The sequence below is a fragment of the Apostichopus japonicus genome, chromosome 2 (assembly GCF_037975245.1).
Source record: "Apostichopus japonicus isolate 1M-3 chromosome 2, ASM3797524v1, whole genome shotgun sequence".
Taxonomy (NCBI): Eukaryota; Metazoa; Echinodermata; class Holothuroidea; order Aspidochirotida; family Stichopodidae; genus Apostichopus; species Apostichopus japonicus.
Genome location: NC_092562.1, coordinates 18,999,098 through 19,016,506, shown reverse-complemented (window position 1 = coordinate 19,016,506; position 17,409 = coordinate 18,999,098). Strand labels below are relative to the sequence as shown.

The window sequence follows — 17,409 nt, the reverse complement described above, 5'->3', positions numbered from 1 at the left end:
ATCAATAAATTCTTCAGGAAAGTGTTTTTTAAACTTTATTTGAACAAATGGAAATAAAATATTCCTTTTATCAATAAACCACGTAGTTCTTACAAATATTGTTCGTTAAAAGTAGAGGAGATTCAACACTGTAACGTAGAACCAGAGATACGTTAGTTAAAAAAGGGAGAGTTATGTTATTATTTTAGAACATCCCCAGTATATATATAAAATTACTTGGGATGTGGACGGGGGAGGAGAGGGGGAGGGGGAAGATGTTGCACTGTCACAACGGATCGGACACGCGCGCGGCATCTCAACTTCTATGAGAAGCTTCCTAAGAGGTCGGGTGAATTTGACCCCAATTTAGATGGGACACATGGAACGAATGTACGACAATATTTCATCAACCAGCTAAAATGCAATGAAAGATTAAAACGCATAATAATCTGCAAGACCGTAGTTTAAGGCCGTCTTTCACGCTAGAGAAAGAGCAGAGGTTGGGTCAGATCTGGATCGGATCCTCTGCTACAGATTAATTTCCCCGAGTGTTGAACATCGGGGTGGATCACATCCGGAGACCCGGGATGATTACAAACCTTAGTCTGAATCATCAGGGATCAAGGTGGTCCTAGAATAATACTTGGGAACGACGTGTCTATGGGACGCCAATGTGGCCATAATGTCTGTCTACGACAAACGCGTACATCACGAGAATCGGTACTAGTCTAAATTCGACTACGCGATCCATAATCCTACAGCACGATGCTTCGAAAGCCTGCAATTGTAATTGCAGAAGTGTAGAGTTTTGCGTGCATCATGTTCGGTTTATATACACTACAAACCGAGGCCTTATCTACTGACAAATCCCCCCCCCCCTCCCCCGAAGTTATATGGCAACGTCTTCTCTTATAACTTGATCACATTATTCCATTTATCACGTTGTTAATTTCGACGACGCGTATAGTAACATTTTCGACGACGCGTTGACAAACGCATCACATTCGCAGATAGCCTTTTATGATATAGCCACGCTGGATTGCCATGCCACTAATAATATGAGTAATGTCTAGCCTAATGAGCTCGCGCACTAACAAAATTCACCATATGTATCAGTGGTGTCTGATAACTCGCTGCTAAAAATCATTCACGATGCTATACTCGTGATCAACGTTCGCTTCATAAATTCACCGTTTTATTTTTTTTTCCGCGAGATTCTCCATCGATTCTCCAACACATGTCGTGCAATATTGTCAACGAATTTTTAACGAACTTGACTGCTGAGCCTGAGGGAGATTGTGATAGAATTCATCAGTGAATTGTTACCGTAAACTTGGGAAGCAGCCCTAGCAATATTACTAACGTGGCTTTACTATAGCGTCGGTAACAGGAACCTTTACTGTTGATGAGGCCACAGAATAATGTGAAGCTGATAACGTTCAACAGTACACAAAGCAAATAACAGCATAGTTGAAATTTCTATACCTTTCATCTTTATACTTCACTTCAAATTGCATTCATCCAGGGATTCCCTAACTGGGGTGCATGAACCCCCAGGAGGTTCATGAGACGTTTCTGAAAGTCAACACTAGAGTCCTTTTTGTTGAAATAAAATCTGATATATCATATAATTTAGTAATGGACAAAAGTCGTAGCTATCGACAAACTCTTTTCGCGTTCCATACGGGTATGTTGCCATAGTAGTACCGTACCATGCGTGCATGCGATAAATAACTGAATTATGAAATATTTGTTCATCTCTTGTGTTTTTTCATTAACAATATTAAACTTTGAACTTGATCTTTTACGAAGCACTGTTATGCGTATACTATAGTATAATAATGAATCAGATCGAGTCTCGAAATGTTGGGGGTTCGTCGACAACTGTGACATCCACAGGGGGTTCGTGGGGGGGGGGTAAAGTTAGGGAAATCCTGCATTAATCTGTTACGCGACGCCCCTCTGTAGTGTGGATATACTAGGACGGTATATACCTGTAACACTTGGTAGACAAAAATTGTAATTTTGAAAACACAGGTTCAAGATCGGGGAGATTCCTTGTGAGCCGATTTAAAATGATTACATTTAGGAATATATAAAAATAATTAGCTCTATATAAATTACATGTCAATATCTCAAAACGTCACAACCAGCATGATTAAAAAATATTAGCATAAAGTCACTGCGACTTTGTCAAAAGCATGCGTAACCGAGAGGTTCGTGATTTGCCTATATAATTCCCCCAAAAATTCAGCACTGTTCAAGTAAACGAATAAAATATGGTGTTAAAATGGCATTCTCAGTTTTTTGTAATGTTTAAGCATAAGTAACCGTCAATTTGATTCTATTCTAGCATATTTTGTCGGCCAACATTGATGCACTATATGGCCATAGCCTTATTAATTGCGTAATAAAGTTAGTTTTTTTACAAAGTAACGCTTATAGAGCTTCTATATATATATATATATATATATATATATATATATATATATATATATATATATATATATATATATATATATATACATATATATATATATATATATATATATATATATATATATATATATATATATATAAAGAATACGACTATACGACGGACTCACAGATATACGTCTGATATATCTGCATACATGTGCGTATATAATGGCGGACACGTTATTACACGTATAAGAAGGCTGCTTGTTTAACCTGCCTCAGATTATAGGAATAGTATATACCTCTCTCGCTCACTCTCTCCTTTTGTAAGATATTGACGGTCTGACATATTTCCACTATATATGTACTGTGTTAAACGTATACACAAACGAACTTGCCTCAAACCTTCAGTAGAAGGAAACAGTCTCTCTTCGAAAAGACATTTGAGTCTGACATAGGCCTTTTTATACTATACATAAACTGTGTCACGTGTGCAAAACTGAACTGGTGTCAGACCAGCGAACAGTATACTAATATATTTCTACTATATCAACATATATATTTATACTGTACGCGACATATCACGATACATGTAGTCATAGAAGAACTTGCCTCAGAAAATCTTACGTAAGTTTACACAATGTCTACTTGTTCAGAAAGAAAATGTTGCTTCAGACTTGATCTGAAACATTTCCCACTGATTTTGTGTTACACATCGTTACATACAATAACAATATACAGTTGACCTTTTACTGCATATAATACTTTCTATAGAAAGTATGTCGTATAGACCTATATACAATCTCACTGAATGTTTATTCCGGCATGTTGACATTGCATTTACTGTGCATGTAATAGCCTATATACCTCTAAGTGCACTAACAATACAACCACATGTCTAACTAAGATCGCCGTTCAGGCAATGAATGCAATATACGTCACCGCAGAGCGTGCAGCAATTAAAGGAACCAAATTACTATCTGGCAGTCCTTGCGCTAAATTGGCAAGCGACAATAAAGGTAACTGGAAGTGACACACGCTCATATTTGGTATAATTAAAGCCGTACTGTATCTGCTCACTCGTGCTAGAGCGAGAGAGAGAGAGGCAGTGAAAATAGAACTAAGAAGAAAGGGAACAAAATAAAGACAGCCTGTCGGTAGAGTTGAGAGAAGCTGTTTCTGCTGACAACGATATGACCTGCTTGGAATGTCAACGAAATAGTCCACTGGCATTTCAACCCAAATTGGTTCCAAGTCTTATTTTATTTTTAAACATTCATTAAGTGCATGATGTGTACTGCATGTATTGTATGGGCAGGAATAATTTGCAGCAGGTTGCCTTTTTTTTTGGCACTATGCGTCGTTATATATGACGGATTCAGTAAGGGTTGATTCGAGACTATCATGCCATTTCAACTAACAATCTGCATTATAATATGTATAGGCTTAAACGATTTGTTGCAACAAATAACGTTGGTGTCTAACATTTCACGTCAAAAAGTCCTATTTGTTTTTTTTAAATGAAATTTTCAACTTACTTCTGCATAATATGTATAGACCTACGATTTATTGCAAAAAACAGCTTTGGTATCTAAAATTTCACGACAAGAAGTCCTATTATTTTTCGCTTTATTTGGCTTCTTTCTCTGGTTTTGTTATGGGTTTTTCTTTTCTATTCCCCGCTCCTCCCCCACTCATCCCCTTTCATTTTGGAAATAAAAACACTTTATGTACTGTTCACGGTTCTATAAAAATAACGGGGGTGGGGTGGGGGGGTCGCTGGTTTTTTATTCTAGAAGTCAGAAAATTTACATTCTGCGGAGCTGGTTAGCGGATGGTGATGAAAAGTATTGTTTTTAACATCAAGGTCATAGTCCAGCTATAGCATTTATACATTATGGGCATCGGTTCTTCCTCATGGGAAGGATATTGGGTCTTTGAAATGGCAATGAGTTCGAAAATCCCGAACTGTGAAAAAACTTCCAGCCTCCACCGGGATTCGATACCCGGGCCTCCCGCTTTATATGCGGACACTGACCCTAACCAATAGGCTATGGACGCTGATTGTATGTCTATATATATATATATATATATATATATATATATATATATATATATATATATATATATATATATATATATATATATATATATATATATATATATTTAGCGCCTCCTCTACTAAACCTTCATTAGTCCGTCCCGCCATTTTTTCTTTCTTTCGGATATACATATGCGATGAGGCGCGAGAGATAATTATGTACATAATACATTGTAAATCTTAATTGGGTCATTTCTTGGATACAGCCTGAGTATACAATACACTTGATAGCTTAATATCTTGTACACTCGCTTCGTATATGTAAATTATATTCCCACCGACACGGAACAGCCAAGAGAAAGAGCTAAACCTCTTATCGTTAATTTGAAGGAGGACTTTTGAGACGGAATCCGGCAATTACACAAGTCATCAGGGGCTAATGTACGAACAGACAGTTTGTTGAGGATAGAAATTCGGCATTATATAGCGATTTGTTTGTATGTATATATATATATATATATATATATATATATATATATATATATATAGATATATATATATATATATATATATATATATATATATATATATATATATATATATGAACAAAATGCTGTTTCTGTTAGTTCTTTGTCTTTTTCACTAAGAAAACCATATAAAAGCTAAAGATTTGAAGAATAATAAGCCTATTTTTTAACCGAGGTTGGTGGTGGTGGTGTGTGTGTGAGGGGGGGGGGGGGGTCAGGCTTCCATACAGTTGTTCCCATCGCCAAACTATGGTACTGACACTGATCCACACATGTGCTTATTTATAAGACATGTCAACGACAATTCCAGAGTTCACAGGAAATTGTTGAAATTATTCACTTATTGAAAATTTAGAAATGGCATTGCCTTCAGGGACATAATTTCAAATATGCACATTTTTAACTCGAAATTTCCGTTTAATGATGCCACCACTACCCCCACCCAAGAATATGTTTTGATGAACTTCATCGACTACATTAGACAATGAAAACTCGTTAAATTTCAATTGTCAAAAGTTCTGAGTAAAGAGAATAAATTGGATAACATTTCGCAGAAAACTGTTTAATTCAATCTCGTCATGAAGTCAATGGAAATCGTAGCAATTTTATTTCATTATTCTTTTCTATATAGTGAGACTGTCAACTAATCAAGTTTTTTTTTCTCAAATAAATGAATTTGAAGTCGATAAGGGTTTGATAATATAACAATTATTTGGTATACATTTCGGTATTACTGTTATGAAAAGTGTCTGGGCGACGAAATATGCTGACGGCCTCAAACTCACCAGTACTCCATTTTGGCAACAAAAAAAAAGAGAGGGTACAACAAAAAGATATTCTTAGAGGATTTAACTTATAATATGATCAATTGCAAATTTATTTTGAGAAATTGAGAAATATTTGTTAGGTCTGGTGTGAAATGGACGATGGTAACGCAATAAGGTTGTCTTAATTTCGTTGTCACGAAAGGACAAGCCATACATTATGTTCAAAATTAACGGTGCTTTTATAGTATTGATATATTAACATGGTCCTGCGTCTCATAATTATGTTTGTATCGTGATATAGCTTGTGTAAATAACGTAGAAGACTGATAAAAAAAAGCAAAAAAAAAAAAAAAAAAGGTTTCCTTCGAATATTTCTACATCAATTAAGCAAACTGGCCATTGTAATGCACCATAATTATCAATTTTCATTGTTTTGGTTATTAATGGCGATCAATCCCTCCCATTCAAAATTCAGACGATATAAAATGCAATCGTTTTATATCCCCAGTAGAGGTTCCTCTCCACTGCGAGGGGAACGTGTCAACCCCATGTTACCATTCCATAGCGGAACTCAAGACTAACAATAAATATATATATATAAATATACATTTATATATAAATAAGGAGCAAACTATGATTTTACAATAATTATTGCTGAAACTATATTCCTGCTTTTCTCAACTATATGAGTCCACATGTCTCACTTGTGTTTTTCTTATTTTCAATCGGAATGGCACGTGGATCTATATTTTAGAATATAAATATACATATTCCAAAAACTTTCTATAACTTAAAATGAATTTTATTAACAACACTTTAAATTTATAAAACAATTATATTTATATAGGTGGATAAATAATAAATACTGACCCTAAAATTATCGTGATTCCAGCTCCGTTAAAAGAAGGTTTTCAAACTAACAAATATAATATATTTTCTTAAATCTCTGTCGACTTCTGTCTCAATATTGTTTCCGTGTACCCGCACATTACAAGTCTTCGCGATGTCTGCTATTAACTTACTAGGAAAGAACCATTATATTCTGCATTTTTTTTTGTGGGTGTATGTGTTTCTTTGTTTTTGGGCGACTCGGACTACCTAATTAGAATAAATAATGAGGACTGGTGTTGCCGTGGTGATTATTAAGATGTAAGAGAAAACGTAGACTTTGCACCAGTAGTAATTATGAAAGTTGTCATTTGCCGGAACATCTTAACTAGCAAGAAAATTTTACGACAGCTTTTACGATCCCGTAAATTTTCATCTTAAGACTTTGTAGTATAGGTCTATATACTTGTCAAGAAAGTGAAAAGGAGTCTCATAGTGTATAGACGGTTACTTGAGAAAGAAAAGAAGAAGAAGGAGAAAAAAACTAGGAAAAAGAATAAATGCTTAAAGAATATATCAGGTGGGCGATGGTTTGACGATATTTTGTCATCAGGATCATCAGGATTGGAAGGTGAAAGACAAGAAATGAAACAGGGTTATTTCTTCATATTTTAGCTCACTTTGAATGATATATATATATATATATATACATATACATATATTATATATGTATTATATATATATATATTTATATATATATATATATATTTGAAATGGCAATGATTTGGAAAAACCCGAACTGTGAAGAAATCTTCCAGCCTCTACTGGGATTCGAACCTGGGCCTCCCGCTTTATATGCGGACACCCTAACCAACTAGGACATGGACGCTGAATGTACGTCCAGATGTTCGAAACCAGTAAGGAAGGTCGTCATTCCACTGTAGTGAGTGCATGTTATGTTTTTTATATAGCTTTACCACTTTTCAAGAAAATGTCTCCGTTGACTTTATGCATGCAAATTCATATGAATCCATAAAACGAAAATCTTAAAAAAAAAATGGGGGGGGGGGTGTGGGTAACATATCCAAGAACTTGGTTTACATTTTACTCAATATGATGAAATTTTTTCCTTTTTCTTTGCATAATAAGGTATTGCAGAAAGGTATTACTGCATTGTATCTAAAACAGACCACGGCGTAATTCAAATCCAACAGTCAAAGTTCACGTTATCTTCGCTGTTTCACGTTCTCCTCTCCCCTCTGTATACCCCCTACCCATCTCCCTTCCCACTTCCCCTCTCCCTTCCTGAATATAAGCACTACAAGTAATGCATCGAACATGTTAAGTTTTCGATTTACTATGCTAGCGCACTCTAATGAGATACGGGCTATTATAAACATTGTTTAGAATATGCTAATCCCAAATGCTTTGTTTTGACTGTGTTTTTCCGTTCGTTCTTATTATACCTTTTAGTTCGTAGTGACGTCACGATCTATGTTACCCATGGCAACACAATGCCCAGGGACCTATGTCTTATCGATCATAAAATAAGTGGATATAATGATAGGCGTCTAAGCATATATGATACAAACTAATGCACATGATATATAGGATGGTTGCTAAATCTATCTTGATAATCAGACGAGTCTTGTTGGGCAGTATTTTTTTTTTGTGTGGAAAATAGCCTCTCCATTCACACCGTTGAAAGAATATAAATGAAGGTTAAGTACACTCTTGCTATTGTATATCAACAGCAGGGCAAGATACTTTCGAGTCTTCATTAATATTTTAAAATATGTATACAATGATGAAGTGAAAGACATCCAAAACAGATTTGAAGAAAAGAAAAAAAAATCAAGACTTTCCAGACGTGTCGATAATATTACAAAGCAGTAGAACAGTGCTTTGTCCAAGCTTCTTGGTGGAGTGAAATTACTTGATACAAATAGAACGGGACTGATTAAAGGGTGTACGACAGTTCCTTTATACCTACTCGTCTTAATTCCTCTCCCCAATCCCCCACCCCCCCCCCCTCTTCCGCTCGCCCCGCCTCCTCAGCTTGAACATGAAGATCAAAATTGAAGAAAAACTTATGGTAATTATCGCTCACCAAGGGAGATTGCTAAGGGAAAATGTAAACCTTAGTGATATATGGTTATACTTCAATTGCAAATTGTGATATACAAATGAAACAAAGACATATATTATCGAGTGTTATGTGTCGGAGAAATAATTAAATAGCCATGGCTCAGGTGTCGTAATAAATGTCGTGGAATTTCATTGTATGTTATACGTAGGGTTAATTTCTCGGTAGAAAATTCCTATTAGGCTGCTGGAAAGACATTTAGCCACGTATCAAACCAGAGAGCTTCCTTTCTACTCGAACACGACACTTTTTTCATATGTGTTTACCCTTTGTAAACTAGTTTAGGTTTGATTTATTTCTATTGTTTGTTTTGTTTTGCCCTTTGGGGTGGGGGTGAGGGTGGGGGTGTGGGGATTATTACTGTAGTGAAAGATTCTGTAATCCCCTTTAACTGTAATTTGTTAACTGGAGTCTTTAGAGTTAATGACTCTAGAGATCTGAAAATATTTAAAAAATTTATCTAGGCAATTACTAATTAAAACCATTGAGGTTTTTGTTTGAGCAAAACAAGAGATGCAGAGATAGTTTTTGTCGCCTAACATGACCACAAGCCCATCAGTCTCTGTCGTATACACATCAAGGGCTTACAATCATGCGATCAATGCGCACGGTGTAGCTATATATATATATATATATATATATATATATATATATATATATATATATATATATATATATATATATATATATATATAGTGCAGACGACAGCAGTGTCACGATTCTCCAGAAACCAATCTGTGATATTATAGCCAAAACGTCGATAAACCTCTTGAAATAGCCTATCCTTGATATACTTGAGTAAATCTCCACCCACCTCTCTCTCTCCACCCACCTCTCTCTTTCTCTCTCTCAAAAAAACAAAAAAACAAAAAACAATTGAAGTTCGGTATCATCAAGATATGATTCTAATTGCTTCCCATTACTAAGTTCCCTAACGAGTACAGAAAACTGCAGTATACAAGGTTAACATTTTACAACTAACAGCGTCACGTGCATGGAGAAGAGTTTTCTCGTGGCTGATGATGCCCCCTCCTCCTATCACTCCTCCCCCACCCTCCACCATCTCGTTTCTCCTCAGATCGACGACCTGTTTTTAAAATCAGGCAAAAGTGCAGAGTTTAATTTCTTTCGTTCAAATTTGAGCTAGACCAATCTCAATTCTCAAACAACAAACCTAACCGAGCTATATATAGTTGATTGATCATATGATGGCGTCATCAACATCGCATGGCATTGTGGGTATAGGTTAGTAACCGAAGATATTATTATTTTTTTGTTTATATAACTTTTTTTTTCTATTCATAAGTTTCGTCCTTGAGAAGCAAGAATATAAAACTGAAAAAGGAAAGCCACGTTTCCATTTGGAGACACATTGCTTGTAGATCCTGTGTATGCATCGAATTCCGGAATTTTCCTTTTCTTTTGTTATTTGCTCCGTGTTGATTTATCGACCTGTTATTGAATGAGACGCCTGCGAGCTGGTATATAGACAAATCCAATTCGGATATGATGTGAGCGACGAGAAACGTAAAAAGTAACGTTTGCCTTTATGCTTGATAGGAATTAGGTTTGATCATGGAATTACGACTAACACCGTATAGGATATATAGATGTTTTTATCAACTCATCCGATTCTCTTGGGGATTATACTGGTTACGGGTTTTAAGCCTTTTATATTTGTTCAGGGAAAGAGATGAACTTTGGTCGGATTAGTGAGAAAGTCTCTACCCAATTTATCTACCCATTCCCCCCCCCCCCCCTCTGCCTGCCTTCAAATTTACCTATTCTGTAAACTCTTCTCAGGTCAGACTGGCGTAGATATACATATAGCCTTAACATGCACCACAATACACCATTTCACGTCTAAAATCTACATTTTCACTGGGGGGGGGGATGGCTTCAACGACCTATAAACGGTCCACCCGCCCTTTATAAAATCCTAGATCCGTCCCTGATACAGAACCTAAACATTTATCCAACATAAGGTGCCAATCTTACACCATCTTGATTCCGTTTCCTTCCTCTTCTTCAGGTAATTCAAATGTATTTTTTTCTCTTTCTACGACATTTGATTATGACGTATACCACATACACAGAACATAACAAAACACACATATACACGTTTACATGCACGGGTTTGGCACATAGGCCTATAGCGCAGGTGGCTTAAATGCCCAAACTGTCAAACAATAGGTAATTAGCAAGAAGTGACATATTCGACAATTGGTAATTAGTCTTATTTGCAAGTTTTGGGCAGCCTTATACAGTTGAACGGTATGCAACTTGTTTACATATAAACGATGATTTCTTGAATATATATTGATTTTTTGTTTATAATTTTACGCACGTGTCGTGCTTCAAAAACTTGTACTAGTTTGTTAGACACGTGTAAGCGCGTGTGTTCATGCATGTGCACCACCACATGGACACACACGTACGTACCCACTTATAGGCAATTGCATAACAAGTTCTGTTTAGAGTATAAAAGTATTGCTTCTACAAATCCATTTCAAAAACATATTCTCTCATACTCAAAGCCACCATTCAGGATTTCATCTCTTATAAGGTTAAAAAAACCTTTTTGTTTTTCTCATGAAGACATTTAATTTCCAATGCGTTATAATGATGCATAGCTAACAATCATTAAGTCGGGTAAGGGATCTCCTTGGAGGTTGAGCAATTATTTAGCATGCCAGGCAACATTTGGAGGTCAAATACTAATTAAATTCTAATTTTAGCATCAAATAGATAAACATCTCACACACTGGTTGATCTTTTATTCATTCATACTTAGTAAAGATACCTAAATCCTATTGGTCCATTCAGGTCAGCTGACCGTGGTTAATCCTGTGAGTAACGCACGGTAAAATTACGGGGCATCACTTTAATAAATCTTTGGTTATATGTAACCAAAAATGTTTTGTTTTATGATTTTTCCCCCACACAAATGGTAGTGTATGAATGAACGGGGTTAATCAACGGTGTAGCGTGCGTTACTCACATGATTAATGCACTCCGGGTGTTAATGCTATCGCTGGATGCACTCGGGCTCCGCCCTCGTGTATCGCTTGCATTATCCCCCGATCGTGCATTAATCCTGTGAGTAACGCACGCTAGACCGTTGATTAACCCCTTATTGTTTTCACCGTCGAGTCATTCTTAGAGTGTTTTTCGACTCTCCAATCGTATTGTATAAGTTGCAAACCAAAAAGGTCAACCAACCTGATAATGCAAATCACTTCAATCTCCCAAATTATTCGATTGAGAATTTACGTGTTATTGTCATATTGACCAAAACGATTCTTGGACAGACAAATCTAGAAAAGGAAAGGACATTTCTGGGACATAAACGTAAAGAAAACGGTACAGTTCGGTTTAAACATCAGAAACGACCTGCCGTCCCAGATAAGCAAAACAATTCCTTTGAAGTAACGACGAGAGGGGGTGAGGGGAGGGGGGGGGGGGAGAAAAACCAACAACAAAAACAGAGAATATTTGTTATTTGTTTAATAATATCCCTAGGATCGTGATTGCATGAAGACAAGTTCACGCACACTCCAAAATTGATAAGGTGTTATGTATTAGATGGCTATATATGACCTGCTATATAGCGTTTTGGATGGCTTACTTCGGCTAGAACTATAGCCTATGCCTATAGCCTATATCAAAACAAAAATGACAAAACAAAAACGAAAGAAAAAAACCACAAAAACAGCGAATAACATTAACTTTAAAGTTTAAGCAAAGACAGATATGAAAAAAAACACACACTCACACACACACACACACAAAACGTAAAAATATATGGTAATCTTAGTGTACCAATTGAACGATGGACGGTCTGTATAAAGCACCCATGGGGATGTCGAAATATGCAGGTGTTTGAATAATACCTGAGGCCCCAGAAAATAACCTAATGATATCAACAGATGAAGCATAAAAACAAAATCTGAAGGTTATTTTCGGTGACAATTTTTTTACATCTGGCGTCCTCAAAATAAAACAAATATTCTTTTTCATTGATCTAACTTAGATGGACACCTTTTTATGCATTTGTTCGCCAAACAATCAAACGACAATTTTTGGGGAAAAAAAACTTCTGTTTCTTTAGAAAATGGGTGTTCGACCAAACTTTTGTTTAAATGACAGCAAAAATGTCGGATGCATTTTATACATTATTGATGTACCATGCATGCCGATATATAGATGAAGTGATATTATTAAGGTACACATGAGGTCACACAACAAATCTGGGGGGGGGGGGGGGGTTCATCAAAATCCGTCATAATCATGGGGCCATTGATGGGAGGAAACCGTAGCGGAGCTGATAAAGATAATATTCGGTGAATTTATGCTTTTAGTTGTTATTGTTTTTGACTTTTGAACACGAGGCCTCATTGCACTCACTTCATAGGTAAGTTTTGCATTAATTGTTTGCAAAACAAGCGCGACATTTGAATCCCCCCGCAGCAGTTATGTGCGTTTGCGCCCTTGATCAATTTTTGTGGTTATGATATATATAGGCGGAGGAATTATTAAAGCAACAGAATACAATTTATTTTCAGTAATTTTTTCCTCTCTACTGAAGTCGTGTTTTTACAAAATACGCTTCATTTGAATCATACTGCATGAGCTGTTGGACGAAAGCTTAAATCAATCATGCTCATTAATAAAATGTCCTTTGTATAAAGACGTGTCGAGGGAATACATAGGGAATGCGTGTGACAGCAAGTTTTATTTAGTCCTTTTATGATCGATGTTGTCAAAACGGCTGAAGTTTTTGTTGTTGTACCGTTTTCAAAAGAAGGCAATAACATGCATCCTACTTCCCATACATGCGATATAGCTAATTAACAAGAGCCTGATTGTGCAGTACGTGTATTGTCTTAATTATGTGTTATATTATAAATTTAGAGATATCTATGGTCCGAGCTATGGGTACAGTATAATGTGAACACTAATTTTACAAGAAACCCAATTCATCAAGACTGTACAATATGTGAGTACTTGTGACAGAAATTTAACACCCCTCCCCCACCCCTCCCCACCCCTCCCCACCCCTCCCCCACTCTGTGATCACATTCTCAACTCTTGATTATACAACCAGGCTTACGAAACTCTATACGAGAAAGAATTGTGCCACGTATATTTCTCTTGTAGTCCCAAAAAAAGGGTGGGTCCTGGCCTTGTTTTAATTGTTTTGTTTTTACCGAATTATGGTCGAGAAACCTTTAATGATTGCAACCTTTCAATTCAATACAAATCCAATATACCAAAGCAAACAATGAAACCAAGCAAGAAAAAACTCACCTATATTATACACCAGCTAAGATCTTTACACAAGACGACGACCTCTGAATTATTGAGAAAAATTGTTGTTTTTCTTCTCCAAAGCAAGAATTTTCAGACTGCCAATATTTTCCGTTTTGGCGTAACTTGAATCAACAATCTGATTTATATATAATGAAAATCCTTCCTTTTCAGAACCAGAATAACAGAAAATCTCAAAGAATTTTTTTGGCTATAGTCACGACTTTACTATTCTGATGTCAACACTACCTGCTTATACCATCGATGAATAAAGTGATTCATCTCATGAACTTGATATTATAAGAAATGTCAATGCAAGTCAAACCGCTAGCTTCAAACTACTTGGAGCATTCCACCGTCACGAATGCTGAGAAGAAAAAAATATCCCTCACGAACAGGACCAAACCAAACAGCAAATAGACTCCGAACGTTCCAGAAATTTGATTAAAATACTTCCAAAACGTGTCCAAATTTCCAATCTCTCAGTGATGCTTGCATGCATGTACTTGCACGTGCAAGCGTGTGCTGACTCGAAGTTTGAATTCACTTAGACTTCAGGTATGTATATACTAATACTTCTGAATTAGATGTTGTAATCTACTTGCTAACTTCGACTTCACCGCTAAAGACATCCTATATGTATATTAGAAATTGCTGTACGCTTAAAACTGATTACAGAGCGATTACTATCCGGAAAAAACTAGCTGTAACTCGGACCGGAAACACAAAGAGAAATAATCGATACGGCCTTTTTTTTTGTTGCCGCGAGATACCGCGAGATGCGATTTGATTAACGGCTTTATAGCGCAGTCATATTTCACTAGAGTGCAATTTAGTATTGTAGCTGGGGCTTGTTATGGCTTTAAGTGGCTTATCGGCGCGTGACGGTGACGTCATCTGACCGCGCATCGTTACTAATATTTGTAACAGAATATATATGGCGGTGGATAAATTACATATAATATCGTAAATTGGTTGGAATCAGTAACTCATTGTGAAGAATTATTATGATTATGTTAGAGGGTATTATAAATCTTTGTTTTTTGTTTTTGAAATCATTTGCATTAATGCATTGCATTTGGCGTACAATTATAAATACAAAATATACTTTAAAAAAAAATACCACATTTTTTTTTGGTTATGTAAAAATTAATACCGCTAAAATCAATAAATAATTAAGAAAACAATAGATAAAATTATAAATAATAAAAAAGAAGTATATTTTTGTTTGAAATTTCAAGGCTGTACTGATAAAGACAATTGCACACATCTCCCCATTAGATAATTATCAGGTAGTTTATATTGGCACGCAAGTCTTTCAAAGTCGAATCTTTTTAGTTTGCATGAGAACACTTACATATAAAATAGCGAAAGGTTTCCTTCAATAAAAACAAGAAAAGCGAAAAGCTAAATTTTTGGCTTCATCTATTATTAAAAGGTAAAGTTGCATGGTTCGTTCCATTGTAAATATCACACAGCTGTACCGTATACTATTCTGTCTTTCACTCGAATAACCATATTCATTGTTCCGTATATACGGACATTATGGAGACATATATTATTTCATCTCGCCGGAGAAGGTGCATTCAACTAGAAATTATCTTAATCAATCGATGACGATAACAACTTTCATCGCGAGGCTTTATAAGCAAATTAGAAGGCTATAGACATTAGGTACAGCAGCAATAACGTTACAGCCTTTTACGCACACACATACATAAAAGTAAGCTGACACGCGAAGTAATCTGCCACATACTGCAAATTAGGCATCTGGCAACTTGTTGTTAAAATAATATATAACCAAGGTATTTAAATATATATCGCTCATTTCCTTCTTTGGCGAGACCGTTGAAAGTACAACCAACTGCTTTGATCATATCAACAATGGAGATTGCCTGGTGGGAACAGGTTGCACCCAACGCCTCATCCGCGTACCCCTTACACCCACCCCTTCATCCTGCTACCATTTATACAACCTATTTCATATATTTATTAAATTATCTGTATATAGTTATGTAATTTCTTGAATACATCCTGTGTTGGTAACTATAGTAGAATATCAATGTATAGCTCCCAACATATTTGCAGGCTTTTAACCCCATACAACCCTCCCGTGCCCCCCCCCCTGCCTTTGTCTCGATAGTCGTACATAAGTGGCGCCAACCGCCATATCAAGCAATAGCGACAAAGCTATTTGGCAGGAAAGGGAGCCATGGCAACGGTGAGCCTATGTTATGAGAACATAGCTAAATAAACATGTGTTTCTTGTCTCATTCCGCCTCTGCACCCTCCCCCCCCCCCCCCACTTCCCACACACACACACAAAGTAATGCATCTTATTTGAAAGTGTTAATTAGTTCAAATGGCAAATAGCAGTGTATAGTATATTATATAGCATTTACGAAACATCTGAAAAGGTATCGACGTATACCGTATCAATGATATATTTGCGAAAATGACTATGTACACATAATATTGCACATTTGGCGTTCCTTGAACAAACTTGAAATATATGGAACCACTCGTGCTTGCTTTCATTGTATACGCTACAGTGCATTGTCAATATAGAAGAAGACGCACTATTTGCGAACAACGTTGAATTACATTGCCTTGTCAACCGTGACGAGGGAAACTTATTTCGAATTGACTTCTGATGTTTGTTTATATATATTTTTTATATATATATATATTTACCGTACACTTTCTAGTTTACGCTGTCGCTATGGCAGTACTTGTCCGCATCAAACAAACTTAGAAGATTGATGGTATTTCCAGTTTACTCATTCAACTTTTTATGAACTCAATTAAAAATGTGTGGGAGACCACTGTTACAAAAGAAGAAGAAGAAGTGGAAAATGGTTAACTGCTAAGATAAAAAAAAAAGAGATTACTGACGAAATTCTTTGATCTTGGTGACGAAATGTCATCAGCAGGAAAAGTGACTAACAGGAAGGAAGAATATTTATCATTTGGCAACAGGGCTGAAGAAAGTACTGGACTGCGTGGAAACGGCGTACCGTATGCAAAGTATCGGATTATGAATAACAGTTTTAAGCATATATGTTCATCATAAAAAATAAACTCGTAGGATCGAAATGATTGTACAGTAAACATATGTGGAGAAAGTATAGGCTTATAATAAGGACACTGGTCGGTGTACTGTACTGTGATAGGTTTGCCTATCATGAGGGCAAAGTTGTTTACCAATTTCCCCCACCCCCACCCCCCCCCCAATGAAGCAGGCACAGGACACACGGCATACTGTAAAGACGATCTAACATAATTTATTACATATATATATATATATATATATATATATATATATATATGATTAAATAAGACGGGTGCCATACACATTCCAACCTGTTTCCAGGTTTCTTAAACCTCTTCTAA

The 17,409-nt window shown here is 36.1% G+C and overlaps 1 protein-coding gene across 4 annotated transcripts in view; it reads right to left on the bottom strand.

Annotated features, from left to right (window-relative positions):
* LOC139981102 (GTP-binding protein Di-Ras2-like) overlaps positions 1 to 17,409 on the bottom strand; it is a 41,450-nt gene that overhangs the window by 4,297 nt on the left and 19,744 nt on the right. Inside the window, exon 1 of one of the 4 annotated variants that reach the window (XM_071993294.1) lies at positions 14,017 to 14,824. The exons of 2 other annotated variants lie outside the window; for them this stretch is intronic. The gene's annotated coding sequence lies outside the window, so the exon portion shown is untranslated. Of the gene's footprint in view, positions 1 to 6,602; positions 6,760 to 14,016; positions 14,825 to 17,409 lie in introns of those variants that run through there. One more of the 4 variants, XM_071993301.1, reaches the window with a different exon arrangement.